This window comes from Pseudorca crassidens, chromosome 13 (genome assembly GCF_039906515.1).
Source record: "Pseudorca crassidens isolate mPseCra1 chromosome 13, mPseCra1.hap1, whole genome shotgun sequence".
NCBI lineage: Eukaryota > Metazoa > Chordata > Mammalia > Artiodactyla > Delphinidae > Pseudorca > Pseudorca crassidens.
Genome location: NC_090308.1, coordinates 45,360,426 through 45,386,226, shown reverse-complemented (window position 1 = coordinate 45,386,226; position 25,801 = coordinate 45,360,426). Strand labels below are relative to the sequence as shown.

General features: G+C 37.2%; 1 long non-coding RNA gene across 3 annotated transcripts in view; it reads right to left on the bottom strand.

Moving 5' to 3' along the window:
* Positions 1-25,801, bottom strand: part of LOC137204998 (uncharacterized) — a 79,003-nt gene that overhangs the window by 24,564 nt on the left and 28,638 nt on the right. Inside the window, exon 4 of one of the 3 annotated variants that reach the window (XR_010933951.1) lies at positions 1,225-1,406. The exons of 1 other annotated variant lie outside the window; for it this stretch is intronic. This is a non-coding gene — a long non-coding RNA (uncharacterized lncRNA). Of the gene's footprint in view, positions 1-1,224; positions 1,407-6,461; positions 8,753-25,801 lie in introns of those variants that run through there. One more of the 3 variants, XR_010933950.1, reaches the window with a different exon arrangement.

Sequence of the window (25,801 nt, the reverse complement as noted above, 5' to 3'; positions counted from 1 at the left end):
GGCTCATGTTATGTGACTCTTAATAAGCAAAATTAGTCAACTAGTAGCATGTTAGGTTGGTGATAATATGGAGAAACCAGCTGTGATGGTTAATTTTATGTGTCAACTTGACTAGCCACAGGCTGCCCAGATTAAACATTATTTCTGGGTATGTCTCTGAGGGTAGTTTCTAGATGAGAGTAGGATTTCAATCAGCAGACTTAGTAAAGTAGATAACCCTCCCCAATGTGGGTGGGCATCATCCAATCCATTGAGGGCCAAAGGCAGTGGAAGGAGGAATTCACCCCTTCTTTCTGCCTTACTGATTGAGCTGGAACACCTCATCTCATCTTCTCCGGCTCTCAGACTGGGATTTACACCATCTGCTCCCCTGGTAATTTAGACTCAGCCTAAATTACACCACTGGCTTTCCTGGATCTCCTGCTCACAGACAGTAGATCACGAAGCTTCTCCGCCCCCATAATTATGTGAGCCAATTCCTCATAATATTATAAAACCTTCTCTCTTCCTCTCTCTCCCCCTCTACCCCTCTCTCTCTCCCTCCCAGTTTTTCAATCAACACTAAGCTAGGTGTGGCTATGAAGAGATTTTACAAATGTAATTAAAGTCCCAAGTCAGTTGACTTCAAACTAATACAAAGAGAGATTACCCTTAGGGGACCTGGCTTCAACAGTTGGAAGACCTTTAAAAGAAAGCTTAGGACTTCCCTGAGCTAAAAGACTTCAAAACAGCAGCTGGATGTGCAATTCCTCTCCCTTTCCCCTAGGTCTTCCTTCCGGAGTGCTTGCTGCCTAAGGTCAAGCTTCAGCCTGTGCTCGCAGGGCTCCAACCTGCTCATGACCTTTCCTTCTTGCCTGCCTGTGCTGTGGACTTCAGGCTTGCTTAGTGACCCCCATGAGAGCATACGTAGGTCAATTCTTTGTAAATAATACACACGCACACACACGCATGTGCACACACACCTCATATATATATTCCCTTCTGGTTCTGTTTCTCTGGGTCAACCCTGACTGATGTAGCAAGTGTTAGTGAACATTTGTCAAATAAAAAAAAAGTAGAAAAAAAGTAGAAAAGTAGAATATTCTAGGACGTATCTATTGTGTAATGAATCATGCCAAAACTTAAGGGCTAAAAACAATAATCAATTATTATCTCTCATGGTTTTTATAAGTCAGAAATTTGGGAGGAGTGGAGTTTGCAGTTCTTGCTGATGTTCTCTCATGAGGTTGCAAGCAGACGATAGCCAGGACTGTAGTCATCTGAAGGTCTGACCAGGGCTGGAGGATCGACTTCCAAGGTGGCTCACTCATGTGGCTAGCAAGGTGATGTTGACTGTTGGTGGGAGGGCTCAGTTCCTCTCCCCATAGGCCTCTCCAGGGTTGCCTGAGTATCTCCAAACATGGTGGCTGGACTCCCAAGAGAGCAAAAGAGCAGCTATGATTTTTTTAATGATTTACTCTCAGAATTCACACATAGCCACTTTCAAATGATTTTAATGCTCACACAGATCAGCCTGATTCCACAGGCAAGGAGACTACACAAGGGAGGTGAGGACTGTTTGGATGCCATCTTGGAGGCCAGTCATGAATACATAGCAAAATAGTAACATCAGATATCTCTGGACATTGGGATAAAGTGTATGCTTTTCTTCTTTGTGCTTTTCTGTCTTTTCTAAAATCTCTACACTGAACATATATTTTTTAAATTATTTTTATTTTTATTTTTTTTGGCCAGGCCACGAGGCTTGTGGGATCTTAGTTCCCCAACCAGGGATCGAACCCGTGCCCCCTGCAGTGGAAGCATGGAGTCCTAACCACTGGACCGCCAGGGAATTCCCATACATATATTATTTTTAAATCAGAGAAAAATATGTGTTTTTATCTATCTTATGTAGAGCATTCACCTGGTTGTGTTTTAGAAAAGAAAATTAATGCATTGTAATAAAGTTTCAAAGATAAACTCATGTTTTAAGGGACAGAGTATTTTTAACAATAATATCACCTATACTCACATAATCAGATGACAATATAATTTAAAAAATATTTGGGTAGCAGATCTGGGAAATGGAGAGGGCAACATTTATTTAGAAGCTAGACACTGATTTTCAAGTCTACAAAGATGTTAAAAATAATCACCAGTTACAATAAGCCACATGAAAATTTCTTTTAGTTTCAGGACTTCCATTGCTTTATCTTGAATCAATTTTTTAAGTTTGAGCTCATTTTTGAAATTGTTTGTTATGGACTGATTTGTATACCCCCCAAAATTAAATAGGTTGGAGCTCTAACCCTGATGTTACTGCATTTGAAGAGAGGGCCTTTAAGAAGGTAATTAAGGTTAAATGAGGTCATATGAGTGGGGTCCTAATCCAACAGACTAGGGTCCCTACAAGGTAAGGAAGAGACACAAGGAGTTGTGAGCACAAAGAGGAAAGGCCACTTGAGGGCACAGAGAGAAGCGGGCACCTGCAAGCCACGGGGAAAGACCACAGGAGACACCAAATGTGCTGACACCCCGATCCTGGACTCCCAACTCCAGAACTCTGAGAAATGAAATTCGGGTTTAAGCCACCTAGTCTCTGGTATTTTGTATTAATCCTAGAAGATTAATACACTGCAAAAATTAAGACCTATGTTAACTGAGTAATATCTTAAACAATAAAATATTTTGAGTACTGATGTCAGTCACATTAGCCTCTATCTGAAATTTTTGAAAATTATGAAAACAGAAAAAAAAATAATGAAATAAAGTCATTTACAATCCACCACCTACTCTTCACTTTATAGTACTTCCTTCTGTCCTTTTTTCTACATATATATACTGTTAGAAAAGTAAAATCAGAGCCACCCCCTTATGTATGTTTTTTAATTTTAGTTATATATGCTTTGTATGTATGTGTGTATACTTATGTGTGTATATGCATATGTATATATATATGCAGAGTATATATATGAGTATATGTGTGTGTGTATATATATAAAATGTGTGTGTGTATGTAATGAGCATATAGTGATTCTTTCCTCTATTTAGAAATACTCTTCAGAGATGTGATTTAGTAGCTATGTAGTATTTCACAAATGTACATATAGATTATCATTTTAATGGCTGCTGAGTGTTCATTGTATAGATATGCAGTACGACATGCCACGTCCATGTATTTATATGTATTTGATATAACACACTTCTCTCCCACTAGACTAGATCCTTTAAGGTATAGATGTAACTCTCCTCCTTTTCCCCCCGCATATAACATTGTTCCTTTGCACAAGGATGGCACTTAATAAAGTTGGACTGAGCTGAACAAGATTATGGTTATCTTCTCATTTCAAGAATCAGTGTTTAGGGACTTGCAATTGGTGGCTCAACCCTAATTTCTCCATCTCACTTTAAGGAGGTGCATCCTTGGACCACGAGAGACACAGAGCACATGGGGCAGTGCCTTGCAGTGGTGCTACCAGCACGGAGGCTAGGGGGTAAATCTGGTCACACAACTTCTCCTGCCAGTTTCTCCCATGTTTTACACCACACTTTCTCCTCCAGAGAAGGACTGAATCTCTTTACCAGATCCAGTTAAAAAATTCCCAAGGGACAAACTGTGGGAAGGAGAAGGTATATAGCTTACGTGGGGGAAGGACACTTACCAGGAAAAGGGGAGCTGATTCTAAAAGGGATGGAAGGGCAGAAGAAAGTGTATGTTCCCCTACAGAAGATCTGGACAGGATGATACATGATTGCCTCTTGTCCCTAAACGGTCTTTCATTTCTCCTTCACACATTACCTGAAGTTCTTACCAACTTTCCAATTCAGTAAATTGAAGACAGTTATGGTTTCTGACATTACTAAACTAAGAGCATCAAGTGTAGATAGAGAAGAGGGAGGGAAATTGATTCTCTGACAAAGTGATTGCTTTGGGGAAAAAATATGCTAAGATTTTTCCAATCTGGTTTTAAGTATAATTTTATTGACATTTAATTAATACTGAAGCCAAAAGTCAGGCTCAAACCTTGATTGGTAATAGACACTGGGATCGGGTACTGATCGGATACTGCTATGTACCTGCTCTAAGAGCCAATTGTTAAACTTTGGCAAGGAATTTGGTGAGCCAGTTGTTAAACACAGATATTATTAAAAATTAAACTACACAAACTTACGGTTAAACAAATGACATTAAACTACACAAACTTACGGTTAAACAAATGACATTAAGAACAAAGGTAATAAGGGACTTCCCTGGTGGCTCAGTGGTTAAGAATCTGCCTGCCAATGCAGGGAACATGGGTTCGAGCCCTGGTCTGGGAAGATCCCACATGCTGTGGAGCAACTAAGCCGTGTGCCACAGCTACTGAAGCCTGCATGTCTAGAGCCCATGCTTCGCAACAAGAAAAGCCACCGCCATGAGAAGTCCATGCACCACAACGAAGAGTAGCCCCCACTCGCCACAACTAGAGAAAGCCCGCGCACAGCAACGAAGACCCAACGTGGCCAAAATATAAATTAATTAATTTTTTAAAAAAAAGGTAATTCAAAACTCTCATCACTTCCTAATAATTTGATTATATTTGACTATTACATATGCTCTTGAAGTTATTTATATTTATTGTACCTGCATGGTAGAAATACAAAACGGTAGTAAGTTATCATGCTTCTCTCCCCATTGGCAACTAGAAATCAACCAAGGCAGGAGTATGTAGACCATAGAAATTAGCAAACACCACAAACAGGAATTTTTTTTTTCTGAGAAAGCTGATTGCTAAATATTTACCATCACACCACTGGACACCATCTTTGAACACTAAAGAAATAAATTTGATTTGAAAATCTATGGAAGGACTTTTGGGGGGCCTAGAATGGCCTGAAGCAATCTAAAATGATTTAAAATTATTTGCTCTGGTCTCCGTTGGCCAAGTTCAAGGCAATTTGAACACTAAAATGTCCAAAAGAGATTATAACACATTAAATAAAAAAATTTCTTAAGAGTCCATGATACTAAAATAGAGAAGGAGGAAATAGAAAAGCACTGTTGTGCAGAAGAATACAGCTAATAATAAGTGTAAAAAACAGGACAGAATTACAAAAATCTCCATTTTTGTAACCATCACTGTAATAAATGAGTCAGGTAAGGATCATTAATAAATGTCAAAACTATTGGATGAAGGGTTATTGAAGGACACAATATTCATATGATCATCCTACTGATTAGTTTTTAGTTTCAAAGAATGATCTGGTGAAAATAATCTTAACCAAGAGATCAAGATTAACTTCACCAGCAAAGGAATCCACTGACATTATATAAGGCAACACATTATACACATAACTTGTAGTATTCTTGCCAAAAATGTTTAACCTGAACTTAATCATGAGGAATTAATCAGACAAATCCAGGCTGAGGAACATTCTACAAGACAATTGTTTTAGATCCCTCAAAATATCAATGTATGTCAAACAAAAAAGGTAGAGGGATTGTTCTAGAGTAGATTAAAGGAGACGAAGGAAATAACTAAAGGCACTGCATTATCTTTGTTTGGATCTTGAAACAACGACAACAAAAAGTATAAAGGAAAGTTTGGGGCCCATTTGGAAAATTTGAATATGCACTCTATATTAAATAATATAATCGCATCAATGTTAAATTTCTTGAGAGTAATCATTTTATTGTGATTCTGCAGGATTTTTCACATGCTGAAGTAACATCTGCAACTTAAGAAAATGTACATGCCTACACACACACACACACACACACACACACATACACACGCATGCACGCGCGCACGTGCACACAGCATGCAAATGTAGCAAAATGTTAAGAATTGGTGAATCTAGGTGAAGGTACACAGGTATTCATTATACTCGTCATTCATTTTACTTTTCTATAGAATTAAAATTTTTTTAAATAAAAAATGAGGTAAAATACACAAAGTGGGGGAGTTCCCTGGTGGCCTAGTGGTTAGGATTCCAGGCTTTTACTGCTGTGGCCCAGGTTCAATCCCTGGTTGAGGAACTGAGATCCCGCAATCTGAGCAGCATGGACAAAAACAACCCAAAAAACAAAAACACAAAGTGGGAGAGAAAGAGAAGGAGGAGGAGGAGGAAGAAGGAAGGAAGGGAGGGGGGAAAGATTCAGCAGGAAACATCTAATAATGAAAGACCATTAACCTCCATTACCTAATCAGGAACACCAGATATCCTTGAACTAAAAGCTTAAATATAATGTTCCTATGATCATAAATGCACACAAAACAAGATGCTTAGAGATAAAAGAAAATTTACTCATGCTTATTATAAAATTTGAGATTAATCTTAATATTTATAAATTAAATATTGATATATTCATATCTTGGTATATAATTTTATTCATATCATGATATTTATATTTGTATGGTGTCAATATCCTGAAACAATATGTAGTCATCAAAACACTTTCTCAAAAAGTAATAAAAGGAATAGAAAAACACTCACAATGTAATTTTAGTCAAAGAAGCAGTAAATAAAACACTATATGATCTTCATTTTTATTTTTTATTACAGCATTATTAATACAATAAAATGCACAGATCTTTAAGTGTTCAGTTTTATGAGTTTTGGAAATTGTGTACACTAGTGTAACTACCATCCAAAACAAGAAATAGAGCATTTTCATCCACCCCATAAGATTCCCTCCTGCCCATTTCCAGTTGATCCCTTTCCTCCATTCTCATTAGGCAACCATTTTCTTATTTCTGTCTCTATAGATTAGTTTTGTCTGTTCTTGGACTTCATATAAATGGAATCATACAATATTTACTCTTTTATGTCTACTTGCTTCTGCTTAATAATTAATTAGATTAGGTAATTACATTTTGAGATTCATATTAGGAGTTCATTCTTTTGTATTGCTAAGTAATAATCAATTGTATAAATATACATTTTGTAAGCATTCCACTGTGTAAATTTGTTTTTCCTTCTCCCTGTTCATAGACGTTAGGTTGTTTCCAGTTTTAAGTGTTTATGAATAAACTTAATATTGCCGTGTTTAACGCTTTTTGTGGACATATGTTTTACTTCTCTCACGAAAATACTAGAAGTGGAATGAGTTAAGTGTAAACTTTATATGACACCGCTAGGAAAGTCACCAAAGTGTGTGTACTATTTTACACTCTCACCAGCAAGGACGAGAGTTCCAGTTGCTCTGCAGCCTCTCCAACATTTGGTGTTGTCAATCTCTTTCATTTTAGCCCTGCTAGTGGGTTGAAATAGTATTTTACAGTGGAGTTAATTTGCATTTATCTTATGATTAATGAAGTTGACCACTTCTGTTCTTATACTTATTGCTCATTTATATGCATCTTCTTTTGTGAAGTGTCTGCAGTGATTTAAATTTGATACTCCTCCATTCAAAAGGTGAAACCAAACGTCTTAAATCTGGATTGTACTTAGTGACTTGCTTCTAATAAACAGACTATGGTGGAAGTGATGATGTGGATGTCTCAATAAGAACATAAAAGGCACCGTGACTTCCTCCTTGCTCTCTCTTGGATTGCTCACTCTGGGGGAAGACAGCTGCCATATCAGGAGTACGTTCAGGCAGCCTATAAAAAAGCCCACGTGGCAAGGAGCTGAGGCCTCTTGCCAACAGCCGTATGAGTCATCTCTTGGAAATGAATCCTCCAGCTCCAGTCAGATCTTCAGCTGACTACAGTTCCAACTGATATTTTAATTGCAGCCTCATAAGCAACACTCAGTCAGAACCATCCAGCTAATTTGCCCCCAAATTGCTGATCCTCAGAAAGTATGAGATAATGTTTGTTACTTTAAGCTAAGTTTTAGAGTGATCTGTTATACAGCAATAAATAATTACTGTAGAGTATTATTTTATTATTGATTTGGGGGGTTCTTTATAAATTCTGGATGTAAGTCTTTTGTCATACATACATGCTGAGAATATTTTTTCCCAGTTTATGACTTGTCTGATCATATCTGAATGGTGTCTTCTAATGAGCAGAGAAATTTTGCACAATTCAGTTTAACATTATTTCTCTTATGGTTAATGCTTTCTGTGTTTTTTCCATGAAATCTTTTTCCCAAGATCATAAAGATAGCCTCTTTTTATTCTCCTTGAAGCTTTATGTTTCTGGTTTTAAGTTTAGGTCTATGATCTCAAATTAACTTTTTGTGTGGAGTGAGATATGGGTTAAAGTTCATTTGTTTTCCTCCATATGGATATTCAGTTGTTCCAGCAGCACTGGCACATTAACTGATCTTGATTTATTTTTTAAAAAGATAATATACACCCAAAAATGCTAAAAGTAATCCTAAAAATGTTAACAATTATTATTATTAAGTGGTAGAATTAGAAGTGGTTTCTTGTCTTTTTTCTTTTAAACATTATTTTTAAATTTATTTATTTAATTTATTTATTTTTGGCTATGTTGGGTCTTTGTTGCTGCACGTGGGCTTTCTCTAGTTGTGGCGAGCGGGGGCTACTCTTCGTCACGGTGCACGGGCTTCTCATTGTGGCGGCTTCTCTTGTTGCGGAGCATGGGCTCTAGGCGCGTGGGCTTCAGTAGTTGTGGCTCACAGGCTCAGTAGTTGTGGCACACGGGCTTAGCTGCTCTGCAGCATGTGGGATCTTCCCGGACCAGGGCTTGAACCCGTGTCCCCTGCATTGGCAGGAGGATTCTTAACCACTGTGCCACCAGGGAAGCCCGTTTCTTGTCTTCTTTAGAGTTTTCTGTATTTCCTTAATTTTTGACAATAAACCTGTAATACTTTATATCTAAAAATGAATAAAACATTTAATTTTCATGTTTATTTTTCCTTCTTTCCTTTAACTGTAAAATAAAATCTATAAAATTATAGCTTAAAATGCATGTAAATAAAAGTATCTTTAGAAAATTCATGGGTATGACTCAAATACAGTAATATTTTACTAATTCAGATAAAAGACCATCTGAATAAGTGGACACATTGTAAAAAGTCTTATAAAAATTGCTTTATATTTAAGTTCAATTTTTATTACTTTCATTTATATTGAATAATTCTGAAAGTCCATAAAATTTGCCAAGTAAAAAACTTTGGACTCTGCTTTTACATATGAATATTTTGTCATTTTGATTTTATAATTATTTACATTCAAATTATTTCTGGTAAAGTGTTTTACAAAGGCCCAGATATCCCTTTTCTCTTACATGGGTTAAACATTTATCTCACAAGCTTGTACACCATTCTTTGGAAACTCTCGTCGGGGCAAAAGTAAACATCAACCTCTTTGAGTATCACAAATGCAGTCAAAATGAAAGCAGTTTTACTGTAACATGGTATTATTCCCAAAGAGATAAATATATTCTGGCAAAAGAGGAAGACAAGCTAAGAATCAACAGTAAAAATGTATAACTCATCAGTTTCCATCAGAGCAATGTCACATAAAACTTTCTTCTTTCTGTTTGAATCGGTTTTGGATTCCCTAAGTTTTGCTTGAGGTTTAAATTTCAGCCTTAAACGATCAAACACCAGTTCTTTCGGCCTGGCTTTCTCACTTTTACAGCAATTCAAGCCAGCTTAGAAAATTTAACTTAACCAAAATATAGTCAAACACTTGGAAAACTCTCAACACACCTGGCCTACATTTGAGCTGTATGACAACCTGGGTTTCAAGCTTCACTGCATTAATTTGTGGTACAGCAGTTAGCCACACGCTTGCAGGGGGGGAGCTGTATCACCCAAATGCTGAGAATGGGGGTACGGAGGGGAAGTATAACAGCAGTTCTTCTATGTAATCAAAACATTTCATTGCTAAAGTTATTGTGCCAAGTGAAATGTACTGATGAAACTGAGTAGAATATTTTAATATTTTTTAAAACTACTGTATGGAAAGCAGCACTGTCAGAAGTATATCTAACAGGAGGGACCTTGTAACAGGGAACAAACAGTTAACATGAATAAACACTGAGGGGGAAAAAGAATCCTGGAAAAGCGATCACAAAACTGCAAAACGACTGTTTAGGACTGAAAGATTTTATGTGGAAACTTCTCTGCAGCTGTGACCGTTTGTCTGTATTAACAACAGACCTGTTTTGTTTTGTTTGGGGGTTTGACAAATTACAGTATCCTGTGCTGTTCTCCTGTCTCGTGGAAAAATACAGGGAACTGTAGCTCTATAGATTCTTCATCCTGTAGTTTTACGTTTTCCCCACTTTTCCTGAGCTCTCCCATAGCGGTAGACTAGATGAGAAAGCCTTCGACCTTCAATTGCAAAGTCAGAGGGAAAAAGGTTTGATCTTGGCGACTAAGTCATTCACTAATGGAAATGAAAGCTGTTGGCTCTGGAAACCCTGGCTTCAGTGCTGGGGGATCATGTGCAAACTGCAGAGTAAGTGGTGAGGCTGGAATCTGGACCAGCGTTCCCAGGCCTTTGCCCAGTCTCCCACTCCCACAATTTCCATAACTGCTTATCCCAACCTTACTTCTTTGCTTGTTCTCATCCAATACAAATTCATATTCTCATCAAAAGTATTTCAGTGCCTAATTGGTGAAGAAGGCAAGGTACTATAACAAGAAGTGAACAGTTCCCTCTCTTCTAGGACAAATGTAAAGTGACAAGAAAACCGAAATCAGTTCAGAAACTATTACTTTTCAAAGACAAATAGATGAGATCCTTTCGCTTTCTGTTGTTTTTTTTTCCTTGTTCTTTTGAAGCTTAAGGAGGTTTGCTCTGATTTAGGCAGAAAGGAGAATATTCTTAGTGCTTGAACCATGTCCCTCAAAACACACACACACATGCACACACATGTACTTTTTTTTTTAAGAAGAGCTTGTGGTGATAACTGGTTTGAAAAGAACTGGAAAAAACAGGGCGCACGTCCACCACCTTCTATTCGTTGCTATTAAGTGGGATCCAGAGGGCAGCAGAGGAGTTTCTCCCACTTTCCTATTTCTACTTATGAATGCCATCCTTATTTTTTTCATAGTCACTGTAGGGGGTTGAATGGTGGCCCCAAACCACCAGAACTTGTAGATGTGGCCTTATTTGGAAACAGAGTCTCTGCAGATGAAATTAAGTTAAGGGTCTTGAAATGAGATCATCCTGGATTATCCAGGTTGCCCCCAAAGGCAACAAGTGTCCTTAGAAGAGGAAGAAGAGAAAAAGGGAAAACGGAGACAGATATTGAAGTGATGCAGCTACACGCCAAGGAACCGCTGGAGCCCCCAGCATCTGGCAACAGAGAGGAAGGAATCTCTCCTGAAGCCTCCAGAGAGTGTGCGACCCTGGCAACACCTTGATTTGACACTTCCGGCCTCCAGGACTATGAGAGAATAGGCTCTGTTGTTTGAAGCCACCAAACTTGTGGTCATTTGTCACGGCAGATTTGTTAACTAATACAGTCACCCAAGGTCTTCATCAGTTGCTGCTTCCTCAAACTCTGTTATTCATTCATTTGTTCACAAAACAAACAGGCAAACGTGTCAGGCACTGAGCAATGCACAGGGACCCTGAGTTGGAAAACTAATCTTGCTCTCAAGAGCTTTATAATCCGATAGAAAGAATCAGACATGTAAACTAAGAAGTACAAATAAAGGATAGCTGACGTCATTATAATGTGAAATGGTCACTGCTTCCTGGCATAGTCACCCAGGGTTCACAGAGGAGGGACATGTGAAAGTTGAGAAGGTGTCTGCTGGCTAAACGGATATGGGAAGGAGGGAACTGTTGGAAGAGAATGGAGCATGAACAGAGGTATGGAGGCATGAAGTCATGTAGTCTCTACTGAAATTGGTTGTTTTTAAGTATGTCTACTAAGATTCCAAAGTAGGCGTGACAAGAGGAAAGGGTAGATAAGAACTAGATTATAGAGAGCCACATTAGCCAAGCTAAACAGTTTGGAATGCATCCAACTGGAACAATGGGAACAAGTGGGAAGCTACTAAAGGGTTTTAAGCATAGTGAGAATATCACCACTCTTGTATTTTAGAAAGATCACTCTGGTAGAGGTGGGAAGAGGGGCTTAGAGACTCAAGGCAGAGAGATTCATTATAAGAGCACTGATGTGGTCTAGGTAACAGAGGATAGAGGCTGATGTCAGGCACAATTGTGAGATTAAAGCACAGGGGTGGATAAAAAGAGAAACTTACAAAGGAATCTGAGATAGAATAGAGTCTGAGTTAGAGAAGTAAGAAGGAAACAAAGAAAATTCTATGAGAGTAACCAAGAGAGATGAGGGTATCAAGAGGGGAATAACAATACTCAGAAGCCACTGAGAAGCCAGGTAATGTAAGACTCAGAGAAGTCCATTGGATTTGTCAATGAAGAGACCACTGGTGACTCTGTCAGGACATTTAAGGGTAGATCTTAACAACCAGCAGTGTAAATTTCTGGGAAGTCAATGAGCATCGGAAAAATGAAGAGGTTGGTCAACAGATTAGTAGTTGTCAAAGTGTGTTCCCTGCACTTTCCCCAGCATCATCTGAGGACTTAGAAATCCATATTCTCAGGCCCCACTCCCATTAAACCCGACACTCAGGTGTAGAGGCCAAAAATCTGTGTTCTAACAAGCCCTCCACTGATTCTGATACTCGCTAAGTTTGAGAACCACCTACACACACCACACAGGGCCTTACTACTGAAAATGTGAGCGGCAAACTGGCAGCATCAATATCATTTGGGAGCCTGTTACACATGCAGAATTTAGAACCCAACACCTGACCCACTGAATCAGAATTGGCATTTTTAACAAGATCCCTAGGGATTCAGATGTACATGAAGTTCAAGAAGCACAGCTGAAGGATTTCAACTCAATAACTTCCTTGCCCAACATCTCAGATTACTTATTATAGACATCCAGTAAATTGCTAACACAAAGAATGAGAGAGAATTCAATGTAACACACCAAAATATCCTCCTTTCAAATGGGATCACAAATACGAGACAGAAAATGGGCTGTACTTTAGATGAGACCAGGAGAATTCCAGGTGTAGTCAAAGTAATACAGGTGCTTTCTAGTTCTTTGGCATTCAATTCCAGATTACAGAAATACATATTTTTCTTCAAAAAGCTAAAAAACTTACTGAAGTTCATTCTGATGGAAAATAACATCAGGCCACTAGGACTTTATTCAAAAACGTCTCTTGGTATCCTTGACAGAGACAGTATATGGGAACAGGTAGATATTTTTATGACCTAGTAGGGAGTTACTTATGTTAGGAAACCAAGAACATTAATAGCCTTGCGATTTACTGTATGTAAAATATAACTAAATAAAAATGATGTTAAAGCTATTATACTTATTTTGTGTGAATACGGTTTAACCCAAAGGTTCTCAGTGTCCCCAGACAAGCAGCATCAGTATTACCTTTGAGCTTGTTAGAATCTGCGTTACTGCATTACCGGCCTCCACTCTGACCTACTGGATCAGAATCTCTGCCGATGGGACCCAGGAAACTATTTTACCAAGTCCCCCAGGTGATTTGATGCACATTAAAGTTTGAGAAGCACGGGTTTAGGCATCAGAAACACTTCAGATAAAACAGTCTCCTGTTTGCCTAAACTGCCTCTTAAAGTCTCTTCTCCATTTAAATGTTTTCATTTATCTTTCATGTCCTTTCATGGCTCCTTCTTTCTTCCTTCCTCTTTTTTCTTCCTCTATCTACCTATGTCTTTCCGCTCTACTTTTTCACTTCCTGTTTCTTTCCTAGCTCACTTTAGCTTTGAACTGCCTCATTCTTGAAGATGCATACAAATCTAGCACTTCTGCTCACAAGTTTGCCAGCCTAAGCAATTCTATCAGATAGCCATGCTCAGCATTATGAGAGAAACAAAACAGAACATCAGCCGCTTTGTCCTTGAAACAATGCAGCTTGCAGAAACGACAGTATAGAACTAGTCACTGTACAGCTCTTTGGTATTAATGAGACTTTAATTAGCAAGAGCACTCATGACAGTCATGTGTTCACTGTCCACAAAACGTCTGCAGGCATGGAAGAGGACAAGACTTTCAGTCTACAGGCAACTTACCAGAATATCTGGCCCCTGTTTTAGGATTAGGTATTCATGCCTTCACCATAGGAGGTGGCTAAAACCACAGCAGGAAAAATATTAATAATATTAATAAATACAAAAATTTAAAAATATTAATAAAAATATTCTTTTATTTAACAGAAATAGTCTGTCTTTATTACACAGCCTACTGCTCATAATAGTAATTGCTCATAATTATTTAGTACTAAATATGGTCCAGGCCCTTTTCTATGAGGCTTACCGTTATTAATATATTTAAATCTTCCCATAACCCTGTGAGTTCAGTAGTATTGCCATCTCCATTTTACAGATAAGGAAGTGAAAGCATGGAAAGGTTAAGTAACTTGTCAGGGGTCACACTGCTGGGAAGTACTAGAGATGGGATTTGCATAAAGGCAATCTTGCTCCGGGGTCCTAGATCAGATCCACTCTGTTACACTGCTTCTCAAGTGAGAATGCCTTGAGTCAGACAAGGTGCATTTGAATTTCATACTCCTTCACATTTCACACTATTTATTAAACATCTTCACGTCCTAACACTTTCAGTTGGAAAGAGTATGGTGCAGTGGAACTACTGCTAGACTGGGAGCCACAGGTCCTCAGTTGCAACCTTAGTGTTATAAGCAGCTAGCTGGATGATGATGGAGAAACTCAGGGTTTTCATTTCAATGGGTCACAATTTCTTCTCTTGTAAAAAGACAGTACTAGACTTCATTAGATTATATTTATGCTTCTCTCCAGATCCAACGTTCTTTGAATTCTAAGAATAAAACATAGCCCCAGGAAGTAAACTTAGGAATATAATGGTACACAGAAGCATAATGAATTAATTTTCTAATTATTCCTTTAGCTGTAATATAAACAAATAGCTCAATATAGCACAATCCTTGGTTTTTTAGGCAGAACAGTGTTTGCTACTATGTGAACATGATAGAAATATGAGTTTCCTACCACTGCTTCTAACAAATTATCACAACCTTAGCAGTTGAGAACAAAACAAATTTATTACCTTACAGTTCCAGAAGTCAGAAATCTACAATATGTCTTATGAGGCTAGAAATCAACATTTCAGCAGAGCTGCATTCCTTCTGGAGGCTCTAGGGGAGAATCCGTTTCCTTGGCTTTTCTCGCTTTCGGAGGCTGCCTGCATTCTTGGCTGGGAGCACCCTTCCTCCATTTTCAAAGCCAGCAACGGCAGGTTCATCCCTCACATCTGACCTCTTCTGCCTCCCTCTTTGACATATAAGGACCCTTGTGATTAGACTTGGCCCGCCTGGATAATCCAGGATAACCTCTCCATCTCAAAATCCTTAACTTAATCATATCTGCAAAGTCCTTTTGTCGTGTAAGGTAACACATTAACAGATTCCTGGGATTAGGACGTGGACATTTCGGGTTGTGGAGTAGTATTCTGCCTACTATGGGGATATTTTATAGTTCTCCAGGAAGCCTTCCATTTCATATATTTAAAAACAGAAGTACTTCCCTGGTGGCACAGTGGTTAAGAATCTGCCTGCCAATGCAGGGAACATGGGTTTGAGGTCTGGTCCGGGAAGATCCCGCATGCCGAGGAGCAACTAAGCCCGTACACCACAACTACTGAGCTCTAGAGCCCACGAGCCACAACTCTGAAGCCCACGTGCCACAGCTACTGAAGCCTGTGCGCCTAGAGCTCATGCTCCACAGCAAGAGAAGCCACCACAATGAGAAGCCCGTGCACCGCAAGGAAGAGTAGCCCCAACTCGCCGCAACTAGAGAAAGCCCGCATGCAGCAACGAAGACCCAACGCAGCCAACAATAAATAAATAAATAAAGTAAAAACCAAAGTGTTCAGAACAAAAAGGAAAAATATTCAATTCTGAAATGTAATATTAATGAAGTTTACATCTAATTAATGAAGTGCATATGTCCATCTACTGAATATTTTCTAGAGTTGCTATTCTTTTGAGTACAAAAGAATGTTAGAGCCCCAAAAGACCATAGAGACAACCTAGTGAAGTCAAACCTCCTTATTTTATGTACAAAGAAACAAGGGCCCAGAGAGGCTAGTGACTTGCCAGTGAGTGAGAAGTGAGCCTAACACCTCCGGGCTTGGTTTCAAGATCTAAGTCTCTTCCATGACACCTGTAGGCTGCTTTTCATTTTTTCAATCTACCAATAATTTCTAAGACTTTTTAGCTTAATGCTTAGGGAAAAATCTTAGCTAAATATCCTTTGGTATACCAGGCAAATCAGACACTCTTTTGTAGCCAATGCTAACGATCAGAACAGCCCTCTTACTCTTCCTTGTTCTTTGGGGAAGTATGTAAAATAGTAAAATACTGCAGAAGGAAAAAAAAAGTCTTGGTCTTTTGATTGCCATGTGACGATAAAGAGTAGGAGGAAAGCTATGCTGTGGTAAGGAAAGTAGCTAAACCACAGATGAAGAGCTCATTGAAAAACATCTTGTAAACACCCTTTCTTACCCTTAAAATGTGTCAAATCAAATGCTTTAGATGACACACTTGTAAGCGATTTAATTCCATTTGGGCTGTTGATAAAGCAAAAACTGATATTAAACACAAAAAGTCTAAGAATAACAACAAACTTAGTTGACTCCTTAAAATATGTCATAGCCTTTCTAGGGTCAAATCCTTGCTTTGAAAAGTCAAATCTTAACTTCTGCATTGCATAGAGCAAGGAGAGTGCAACCCCAGACCTAAACATGGGCAGCATGGACAGTATTGTCTGCCTTCCCGCCCCAGTTTCCCCTTTTTTAGCAGAAAATTTTAGCTTCTCCTTAGAGAAGGACAACACAGCCTTTCCGAAGTACTGCTGTTAGAAACCCTATCATTCAGAAACTACACTAACAGATTAAAGGTTAAAGAGTACATGATGATTTCAACAGATGCCAAGAAAGCATTGTTGAAATACAAAATCCATTCTTTTTTTTTTAATTTCATCTTAGCCAGCTAGTAACGGAAATAAATATTCTTAAATAAATGCATTGTATAGAACCGACCAGAATTCTACAACAAATATAATGGTGAATCCCACATTCCCAGAGATTCCAGTTAGCTTTTTAGTGACTCACTCATAATATGAATGAATAGTCAAGGATCCTTAGACATTTGGTTGAAATTCCTAACAAGATAAAAATAAACAAGCACATAGGAAAAAAATGCAGGGAGCAGAAGAACAATAAAACGATTTCTAAAATAACTGTAGAGGGGACTTCCCTGGCGGCACAGTGGTTAAAATCCGCCTGCCAATGCAGGGGACATGGGTTTGAACCCAGGTCCGGGAAGATCCCACATGCCGCGGAGCTATTAAGCCAGTGCGCCACAACTACTGAGCCTGCACTCTAGAGCCCGTGAGCCACAACTACTGAGCCTGCGTGACACAACTACTGAAGCCCATGCGCCTAGAGCCCATGTTCCGCAACAAGAAAAGCCACCGCAATGAGAAGCCCGCGCACCGCAACGAAGAGCAGCCCCCGCTTGCTGCAACTAGAGAAAGCCCGCACGCAACAAGACCCAATGCAGCCAAAAATAAATAAATAAACAAATAAATTTGTAAAAAAAAAAACTATAGAGAGGAGGAGGGAAGAAAGAAGGAAGGAAGGAAGGGAGGGAGGGCGGAGGGAAAGAAGGGAAAAAGGAAAGAAGGAAGAAAGGAAGACAACCTTGGCACTTCCCTGGCAGTCCAGTGGTTAAGACTTTGCCTTCCAATGCAGAGGGTGTGGGTTTGATCCCTGGTCGGGCAGCTAAGATCCCACATGCCTTGTGGCCAAAAAACCAAAACATAAGACAGAAGCAATACTGTAACAAATTCAATAAAGACTTTAAAAATGGTCCACATCAAAAAAATACATTTATAGAAAGAAAAAGAGAGGAAGACAACCTTCAGAGAACATATAAATGATCTGGAAATTTAAAAATATATATGGAAAGCAAAACCAAGAGAAAGGTTGGAAGAAAAGATTGAGAAAATCTCCAAGAAACTAGAAGACAAAGATAAAGGGTTTGAAAATGGTAGAGAAAAGATAAAATAATTAGAGGATCAACTGAGGAAATCCAGTATCTAAATAATAGGAATTCTAAAGAGAGCTCAGAGAAAATGGTAGGGAGGACATTACTAAAGAAACAATGTAAGAAAATTTCCAGAACTAAAGTCCATGGGTTTCCAGATTCAGTTACAAAGCACAAAGGCACACCAAGGCATATCACTGTGAAATTTCAGAGCACTTAGGGCAAAGAGAATATTCTGCAAACTTCCAGAAAGGAAAACAGGTTACATTAAAATGGCATTGGACTTCAAATAATAACACTTTCAGCAAGTAATTAAGGAATTAATGTCTTCTAAATTTTGAGGGGACAATATTGCTAACATAAATACCTGAATTCAGCCAAGTTCTAAATCATATCTAGTGTGACACATTTCAACATTTAGGGTCTCAAAAACTTTGCTTTCCACAAGTGTTTCTAAGGAAGCTACTGAAGAATATGTGCCACCAAAACAAGGGAGTAAAATAAGAAAAAGGAAGACTTGAGATTCAAAAAAGCAGGGATGAAAGAAAATGAAAAGCTCAAAGGGCTTCCTAGATTGATGGCAGAGGCAAAGCATGGGATGGCTGAAGTTCAGCCTGTGACAGAGCAGTTATTTTTACCTAAAGGAATATTATAACAGTCAATACAGGCTAAGTTATGCTACAGTAATAAACAACCCTCCCCCAAATCTGTTAATTAGACTGAGATTAATTTCTCTCTCACTCTACATGTTCTTTGTAGATTAACTTTGTTAGCAGACAATCTATGCTTACTACGGTCACTTAGAAATCAGGCCAAAAGGGAAGATTTTTAAAAGAAAAAGTGAAATATACATATTACTTTAACTGACCATACTGAAATAAATTTTGTAGCTTTGTTGGGAAGTCTGAGGCTCAATTAACGATAGGTATACAAAAAACTCAGCAAATGAGAAAAAAATAAGATTGTACAAGTACACACTTGTGTAATTACAGTACATAGTGTAGCTTAGCTGTGAACAAAATTTTTACGATCATGTCAATATTGACATTGAATATTTATTTAACAAAAACTTTATGATGTAACAAATAGGAGTATGTGGGGATGGAGCAGTATGTGTTGGGGTAATGTAAGAGCACTAAATTCTCTCCTAAAGCATGAAATAAGTAGGGAATAAAATAAATGGAAAAAATTAAAAATAGCAGTATAAGAATGATATTAGAAATATGAAAATAAATATTATTAGAAATAACTTAAAGATTGGAAAACATTTGTTGTAGTGGAACAGACAATAGAGATGGAGAAAGTTGGAAGAATACTGTTTTTGTAATATCATATGACAAATTATGTACATGTGTTCATTGATAAAAATTAAAGTTGAATTAAAAATAAACTTAATATAAAATTTGCAAGGCGTACGTTAAAAAATTAATCCATTTATGAAGGACATTAAAGAAAACATGAAGAAATATAAAAATAAGTAGTGATCCTGGAAAAGAAGGCTCCATATTGTCTACACTCATGAATAGTATTAGAATCTCCCAACAGTGTACATCCAACTTCCCTCTCCCAGGCTTTGTGCTATTGTTTTATATATTGTATATCTACATGTGTTGCTGTTGTTATAAAATTCACAATATGTTGTTATTATTTTAGCTTTAAGCATTCAATTATCACTTAAAGAGATTTGTTTAAATGTCATTTATATTTATGTACCTATTAACTCTTTCTGGTGTTCTTCATTCCTTTGTGTAGATCCAGATTTACACCTGGTATCATTTTCTTTCTGCCAGAAGGGCTTCCATGAATGTTTCTTATAGCACAAGCCTGCTGGCAGTAAATTCTTTTAGCTTTTGTTTGTTTGAAGGAGTCTTTATTTTTGAAAGGTAATTTGGCAGGTATGAAATTCTACATTGATGAATTATTTTTTCAGTACTTTAGAGGTGTTGCCCAACTGTATTCTGCTTACATTGTTTATGGGTTTTTTTCTCTTACCACTTTTAAAATATTTTTATTATCAGTTCTAAACAATTTGATTATGACATGAATTGGTGAAGTTTTCTTTATGTTTCTTGCCCTTTTTGTTAACTGAGCTTCTTTGATCTCTAGATTTATAATTTTCATCAAATTTGGAATATTTCAGACATTATTTCTTCAAAAATTTTTTTCTGACCTCACTTCATCCACTTCTCCTTCTGGGACTCTAATTAGATACATATTTAGCCTCTATACATTGCTCTACAGCTAGCCCCATGAATCCTTTGTTCATTTTTTTTCTGTATGTTTCATTTTGGACAGATTTTTATTGCTCTGTCTTCAAACTCACTGGTCTTTTCTTCTATAATTTCTAATCTTCTGTTAACCCCAGCCTTATTGAACATATTGAACATATTATTACCTTATTGAACATATTGAGTATATTTACAATAGCATTTCAAGGTTCTTTTCTACTAATTTTTCATCTGTGTCATTTCTGGATTAATTTCAATTGACTGATCTTTTTCCTCATTATGAATTGCATTTTCTTGCTTATTTGTATGCCTGTTAATTTTTAAATTGGATGCCAGGTGCTGTGAATTTTACTTTGTTGGGTCCTGGATGTTTTTGTATTCTTATAAATATTCTTGATCTTGCTCTGGGACATGGTTAAGTTACTTGGCCCTTTTGAAACCTGCTTTTTTAGGTGAGACCAGAACAGCCTGTTGGTCTAGGACTGTCTCACCAATAAGTACCCCTTGTGAATATTCTACTTGATATCCTGTGTGTTAGGTCTTTTGACACTGGATGATGGGAACACAAACTATTCTTGGCCCTGTATGAGATTTGGGGACTGTCCGCTTGATCTTTTCATGAAGTTCTTTCCCTGGCCTTAGATAGCTTCTTCACACATGTGTGCCAATCATTACCCAGCTGCAGATTTGAGAAGAACCCTCTGCAGAACTCCAGAGATCTCTTCAGTTCTTTCCTCTGGCACTCTGCCTTATGAATTCTAGCAGCCTTGGCACCCCTGAATTCTGAGCTAAAAATCCAGAATTCAAGTAGCCCACCAGACTCTGTGTGGGTTCTCGCCCACTGCATGGCAGCCTATTTGTAGGGCCCTCTTCATTTATTTTCCTCTCTCAGGGGTCACAGTTCTGCACTGTTGTCTAATATCTGAAAATCATTATTTTACATATTTTGTCCTGCTTTTAGTTGTTTAACACAATAGGTAAATCTGGCCCCATGACTCCACCATGGCCAGATTGTATAGATGTCAGTTGTCCCCAGATTAAACCATAAATTTAATATAAACCCAATGAAAAGCCCACAGGATCTGTTTTTTTTAAATAAGGGAGGGTTGATTTAACAATATATCTAAAAGCAAAAATGCAATCAAACAGCCAAGACATTTTTGAAAAAAATAAAATAAATCTTTCCCTATGTGGCATTTAAGCAATCTTATAATCCTGGAATAAAATAAAAATGATATACTTTGGGAACAGAAATATACATATAGATTGACAGATGTTGGAGAGAGTTTGGGCAAGTGTGGGGTCCTGAAGCTTAAATTTTCTTAGGTTCACTATAAATCTGCCTTTGACACTGTATATAAAAGATATTATATAAAGGTCAAGTTAGGTTTACCACAAGAAAACAAATAGTTTAATGTTTGAAAATGTGATTTTATTTGCCACATTAACAGATGTAAGGGAAAAACTATATGACTATCTCAATATATGCAAAAAAAGCACTTGAGTAAATTCAATCCATTCATGATTTGCTTAAATGGTCATATCAAAATGGAAAAAAAGGAAACTTCCTTATCCTATTAAAAGATCTCTATAAAAAATACAATAAACATCATAAGCAATGGAAATCCTTTTAAAACCATGAACAAATACATATATCAGCTCCTCTTAAATCTGTTCAACATTGCCCTAGAAATCCTAACCAGCACAGTAAAGCAGAAATGAATGAAAACACTGAATACATAAACAAGGCATAAGGATTGTAATGGAAAAACTAGGCTTTCATAATTTGCTGATGATACAATCATCTATAGAAAGAATCCAAAAGAAACCACAGAAAAATTAACTATAGTAAGAAAGTTCAGTGAAGTTCCTATACAAAATCAACAGGCAAAATCAATTGAATTTCTAAACTCCAGGAAAAAAAAGTTAGAAAAATCTAATTTTTTTAAAAAAAGATACCATTACAACATGGATGGATCACAAAACATAATATTGAATAAGAGAAACATGACAGAAGAATGCATAAAGATTCCATCCATATGAAGTTCAAAAGCAGGCAAAACTAAATTACATTATTTAGGATGGCATATTTTGGTGTGAAAACTAAAGTAAAAATAAAGATCTGATTACTTTAAAGTCATGATAGTGGTTACTTCTTGGGAGAGGCTGGGAGGCTACAACTTGGAATATTTTCTACGGGGTTAGAAATATTCTATAGCTTGACTTGAATAGTGATAACAAGCGTGTTCATTTTATAATTATTTGTTAAACTGCATACGTGTGTGCTAGGGTCTTTACAAACATATACTAGACTTCATGATTAAAATAGTTAAGAATATATCATTTATAATAACAAAAATATAAGTTCCCTGTAAGTAATCTAACAAATAAATTATAATATCCTCATAAAGAAAATTATAAAAGTGTATTAAAAGACATTAAGGAAAATCCTATAAAAAAATCTGCAGAGATACGCTACACACATCTATAGGAAAATCTAATATTATAAATTTTCTCATTAACACAACATTGTAAGTCAACTATACTTCAATTAAAAATTTTTAAATTAAAAAATGAATAAATTTTTTCACTATATTACCTTATAGATCCAATATAAACCAAACAAAATCCTAACAGAGATTTTTGTGGAATTGACAGATTTATTCTGAATTCATATAGAAATACAAATGGCCAGAAATTGTCAAGATATTCCTAAAGAAGCCCAGTGTTGGAGGTTTTGAAGCTATGGTAATTAGGGTGGTGTGATCCTGGCACAGGGATAGACAAACAGACCAATGGAACAAAACATACAGCCTAGAAGCAAACCCATGAGTAATCTGTGAAAGAACTGGAATAGCAGCTCAAAGAAGAAAAAAGGGACTATTCCATAAACTGTGCTGGGACAATTGGAATATACACAGAATAAAATATAATTGGATCTCTACCAGTCTCAAAAATCAGTTGCAACTTCATTAAATACTTTAATTCTAAAAAAAAACCTTAAAATTTTGAAAGGTAAAACTATGAAACTTTTAGGAAATAATATGAAAATGCATCTTTATTACCTTGAGTTAGGGAAGACATTAAAATGTGCAAATTATAAAGAGAAAGACTGTATATCTGACTATATTTAGATTTAGAAATACTATCTATCAAAAGGTACATAGAGAGGACACAAATATACTAATAGGATAAAACAGAAAGCATAGAAGAGATCCACAGATACAATTATCTGATTTATGACAAAGATGTCACTGCAATTCAGTAGGAAAAAAAGTGATCTTTTCAATAAATTGTGCTAAGGTCAACTGGATATCAATATGAATAAATAAATAAATAAATAAATCTGGACCTCTTCATACCACATATGAAAAAAAAAATTCAAAATGCTTTATAAATCTAAATATGAAAGCTGAAACAGAGTTCTAAATGAAAACATACAACCTTGGAGTAGGCAAAGATTTCTTAAACACGAATCTTTGTGTAATGTTAAATATTATAAATTTTTTAAATTTATAAATTGGATTTCATTAAAAACATTAACCATAAAAAATTTTATAAATTGGACTTCGTTAAAACTAAGAACTTTTGTTTACCAAAAGACATCGTGTAGAGATGAAAGGGCAAACCAAAAGCCAGAAGAGGATATTACATATGTCTAACAATGGACTTGAATCCATAATATATAAAGAAATACAAATCAAAATCAGAAATACTGACAATCAGAAAAATAAAACAAAAAAGAGCAAAAAATAGTAGCACTTCATAAAAGAAATTTATGAATGGCCATTAAGCCTACAAAAAATTGTTCAGCATCATTAGTCACCAAGAGATGCAAATTAAAGAGAAAATGAGAGTCTATCAGATTAAACCATATAAAATTGCCTATGACAAGATGATTTCATATAGACCAATCTAATAAAATGTGGTTAAAATTCAAGGAATGACCATACCAAATGTTGATGAGGACATAAAGCAGCTGAAACTCACACACTGTTATTCCAAGCATATATTGGTGCAACCACTTTGCCAAACAGTCTGGCTACACCTACTAAAGCCAACCATACATACAACTATGCCCAGAAATTCCACTCCTGACTATAAATGCAGGGACAGTAAGGACTATTGTCCATCAAAGGATAAGTACAGGAATTCTTATAGCAGGAATGTTTAATAGTCTAACACAAGAACCCATGTATGCACCAACTATAGAATGGAAAATTGTAAAATGTTCACATAGTGGAATACTATGTAGCAATGAAAAAGAACAATATTTTTACATACAGTGTCTGGCAGATATAATATTGGGTGAAAGAAGCCAATTATAAAATAGTACATTTTGTATGATTATTGTATGATTGTACATATTGTATACAATTGTACATATCGTATACAATTGTACAATCATACAATATTATACAATATTATACACGGGACTTCCCTGGTGGTCCACGGGTAAAGAATCCGCCTTCCAATGCAGGGGGCACGGGTTCAATCCCTGGTCGGGGAAGTAAGATCCCACATGCTACGGGGCAACTAAGCCCGCGCGCCACAACTACTGAGCTCATGACCCTCAACAAGAAAGCTCACATGCCACAAACTACAGAGCCCACTCGCCCTGGAGCCCATGTGCCACAACTAGAGAGAGAAAACCCTCATGCCCTCAAACCCTCTCTCCTCTAGAAAGAAGCCCACGTGCCACAACAAAGAGCCCACATGCTGCAACAGAAGATCTAACAGTCTAAGCAGTCTAAGCAGTCTAAGCACTTCATGTGTGTAAACTCATTCACTCCTCACAGCAGCCTTATTAAGTAAGGTCTGTTGTTATCATTCCCATGCTATAGATGAAGAAACAGGGGCTCAGAGATTGTGTCCTGCACAACATAAATTACCTAGTAAATGGCAGAGCTAGAATTTGAACCCAGGCAATCTGGCTCCAGCACCCAGACTTTAAACCACTACCCGGCATAGGTGTGGGTTTGGCAAAGAAAAGGAAGGAGTACGCTCCAGAACAGAGGAAAAGATGTTAACCACATTTGGAAGTAAGCCTGTGGAAAGAATGTGTCCGACAGTGGGCAAGACTTTATAGACAAGGTACAAGTAGCACAATGAAGAAATTTAAGTAGTGGGAATCCGGGAGCTTTGCCCTAAAAATTATGTACAGATAAATTAAAGGTAAAGATGAGAAACATCTGATGAATTTGAAGCAAAGCGGGCTGCAAACGCACCAGAGAGAAAAGAAATTTTTGTTCTGAAATATTTTGTAGTGATCAAAGTTGAGAAACCTCAGACTGGGAGACCAAGTGAAAATATCCAGGTGTGAGAGAACTAAGAATGGGAGGGTGAGCCATCAGGGACACAGAAATGCCAGAGTTTTGGAACGGCCAAGTGAGAACAGCTCAGCGTTTTGAGGAGGGTGGCAGACTGTAGGAACTGAGTAAAGTGAAGAACTTTCTGTAAAAAATGACTTGGGCTGTGTAGACTGACCCATCAGGCAGCTACTGTGCAGCAGAGGCTGGAAGTCTGAAGGAGGAGGAAGTGGAGAGATGGACAGATAATTTGGATGGTGCCACGGT